This window comes from Arachis stenosperma, chromosome 4 (genome assembly GCF_014773155.1).
Source record: "Arachis stenosperma cultivar V10309 chromosome 4, arast.V10309.gnm1.PFL2, whole genome shotgun sequence".
NCBI classification, from domain to species: Eukaryota; Viridiplantae; Streptophyta; class Magnoliopsida; order Fabales; family Fabaceae; genus Arachis; species Arachis stenosperma.
The window spans coordinates 57,387,266-57,390,512 of record NC_080380.1 but is presented as its reverse complement, the minus strand read 5'-3'; the positions used below and the strand labels follow the sequence as shown (position 1 = coordinate 57,390,512).

Here is a 3,247-nt window from a genome sequence, read left to right as displayed (position 1 = left end):
GGTGCCATTAATGGTAATGGAAAAGCAAAAAGCTATACTTTTACTACACCAAACTTAAAATATTGCTCGCCCTCGAGCAAGAGAAGAAAGAAGAGAAGAAGAAGAAGAAGAAGAAAATGGAGGAGAGTGAGGGGAGATGGATTCGGCTATATGGGTGGGATTGGGTGGGAAGGAGAAGTTGAATTGTAAAGGTAGGTGGGGTGTATGGGGAAGAGTGGATAAATGTGGGTGGTGAATGAAAAACAGAAGGGATGACCATGAATGGAGAGAGAGAGGGCGAGGTAGGTGGGGATCCTGTGAGGTTCACAGATCCTGAGGTGATCCTGTGGGGTCCACAGATCCTGAGGTGTCAAGGAATTCCATCCCTGCACTAAATAGGCATGTAAAATGCCTTTGCACACCATTCTGGCGTTTAAACGCCCATTGGTGCACATTCTGGGCGTTCAACGCCCATGTAAAGCATGTTTCTGGCGTTGAACGCCAGTTTCATGCTTGTTACTGGCGTTCAGCGCCAGCTTTTCTTCTCTGGGCACATTCCTGGCGTTCAGCGCCAGAATGTTGCTTGTTTCTGGCGTTCAGCGCCAGAATGATGCTCTGTTCTGGCGTTGAACGCCGGCCAGATGCACCTTACTGGCGTTGAACGCCAGCCTGTTCGTCCTCCAGGGTGAAATTTTTTTCTTCTACTGTTTTTGATTCTGTTTTTAATTTTTATGATTTTTTCGTGACTCCTCATGATCATGTACCTAATAAAACACAAAATAACAATAAAATAGTATAAAATAGAAATTAGATAAATAAAATTGGGTTGCCTCCCAATAAGCGCTTCTTTAATGTCAATAGCTTGACAGTGGCTCTCATGGAGCCACAAGGTGATCAGGTCAATGTTGTATAGTTGTCCACACCAAACTTAGAGTTTGGATATGGGATCTTAACACCAAACTTAGAGTTTGGTTGTGGCCTCACAACACTAAACTTAGAGTTTGACTGTGTGGGCTCTTCTTGACTCTGAACTGAGAGAAGCTCTTCATGCTTGCTCTCTTCTATCATAGAGGTATGGCCATGTGCCTTAAACACAAGGTAGTCCCCATTCAATTGAAGGACTAACTCACCTCTGTTGACATCTATCACAGCTCCTGCTGTGGCTAGGAAAGGTCTTTCAAGGATGATGCAATCATCCTCTTCCTTTCTAGTGTCTAAGATTATGAAATCAGCAGGGATGTAAAGGCCTTCAACCTTTACTAGCACGTCCTCTACTATTCCATAGGCTTGTCTCAATGACTTGTCTGCCAGTTGTAATGAGAACAAGGCAGGTTGTACCTCAATGATCCCCAGCTTCTCCATTACAGAGAGTGGCATTAGATTTATCCCTGACCCCATATCACACAGAGCTTTTTCAAAGATCATGGTGCCTATGGTACAAGGTATTAAGAACTTGCCAGGATCTTGTTTCTTTTGAGGTAGAATTTTCTGAATCCAATTATCTAGTTCATTAATGAGCAAGGGAGGTTCACTTTCCCAAGTCTCATTACCAAACAATTTGGCGTTCAGCTTCATGATAGCTCCTAAATATTGAGCAACTTGCTCTCCAGTTACATCTTCATCCTCTTCAGAGGATGAATAGTCTTCAGAGCTCATGAACGGCAGAAGGAGATTCAATGGAATCTCTATGGTCTTTGTATGAGCCTCAGATTCCTTTGGATCCTTAATAGAAAACTCCTTCTTGCTTGAGGGACGTCCCAGGAGGTCTTCCTCACTAGGATTTTCGTCCTCCTCCCCCCTTATGCATTCGGCCATATTGACTATGTCAATGGCTTTGCACTCTCCTTTTGGATTCTCTTCTGTATTGCTTGGGAGAATACTGGGAGGAGTTTCAATGACTTTCTTACTCAGCTGGCCCACTTGTGCCTCCAGATTTCTAATGGAGGATCTTGTTTCACTCATGAAACTGAAGGTGGCCTTTGACAGATCAGAGACTACATTGGCTAAATTAGAGGTGTTTTGTTCAGAATTCTCTGTCTGTTGCTGAGAAGATGATGGATATGGCTTGCTATTGCCTAGCCTATTGCGTCCACCATTGTTAAAACCTTGTTGAGGTTTTTGTTGATCCTTCCATGAGAAATTTGGATGATTTCTCCATGATGAGTTATAGGTATTTCCATAAGGTTCACCCATGTAATTAACCTCTGCCATGGCAGGGTTCTCAGGATCATAAGCTTCTTCAGAAGCTGCCTCTCTAGTACTGTTGGATGCATGTTGCCATCCATTCAGATTTTGAGAGATCATGTTGACCTGTTGAGTCAACACTTTGTTCTGAGCCAATATGGCATTCAGAGCATCAATTTCAAGAACTCCTTTCTTCTGAGGTATCCCATTGTTCACGGAATTCCTCTCAGAAGTGTACATGAACTGGTTGTTTGCAACCATGTCTATGAGTTCTTGAGCCTCTTCAGCGTTTTCTTCAGGTGAATAGATCCACCTGCAGAATGGTCCAATGACATTTTCGAAAATTCAGAGAGACCATAATAGAATATATCTAATATGGTCCATTCTGAGAACATGTCAGATGGACATCTTTTGGTCAGCTGCTTATATCTTTCCCAAGCTTCATAGATGGATTCACCATCTTTCTGTTTGAAGGTTTGAACATCCACTCTCAGCTTGCTCAGCTTTTGAGGAGGAAAGAATTTATCCAAGAAGGCAGTGACCAGCTTATCCCATGAGTCCAGGCTATCCTTGGGTTGTGAATCCAACCATATCCTAGCTCTGTCTCTTACAGCAAAAGGGAAAAGCATGAGTCTGTAGACTTCAGGATCTACTCGATTCGTCTTTACAGTCTCACAGATCTGCAAGAACTCAGTTAAAAACTGATAAGGATCTTCAGATGGAAGTCCATAAAACTTGCAGTTTTGTTGCATTAATGCAACTAGCTGAGGTTTCAGCTCAAAGTTATTGGCCCCAATGGCAGGAATGGAGATGCTTCTTCCATCAAACTTGGACGTTGGTTTTGTGAAGTCACCAAGCATTCTCCTTGCATTATTATTATTTTCGGCTGCCATCTCCTTCTCTTGTTCGAAAATTTCTGAAAGGTTGTTTCTGGATTGTTGTAATTTAGCTTCTCTTAATTTTCTCTTCAGAGTCCTTTCAGGTTCTGGATCAATTTCAACAAGAGTGCCTTTATCCTTGTTCCTGCTCATATGAAAGAGAAGAGAACAAGAAAAGAAAGAGGAATCCTCTATGTCACAGTATA

At 42.5% G+C, this 3,247-nt stretch overlaps 1 non-coding gene across 1 annotated transcript; it reads left to right on the top strand.

Annotated features, from left to right (window-relative positions):
• The first annotated feature begins 2,556 nt into the window (after nucleotides 1-2,556).
• Nucleotides 2,557-2,660, top strand: LOC130978403 (small nucleolar RNA R71). The gene has a single exon (XR_009086049.1). It is a non-coding gene; the product is annotated as a small nucleolar RNA R71 (small nucleolar RNA).
• Nucleotides 2,661-3,247: the final 587 nt, after the last annotated feature.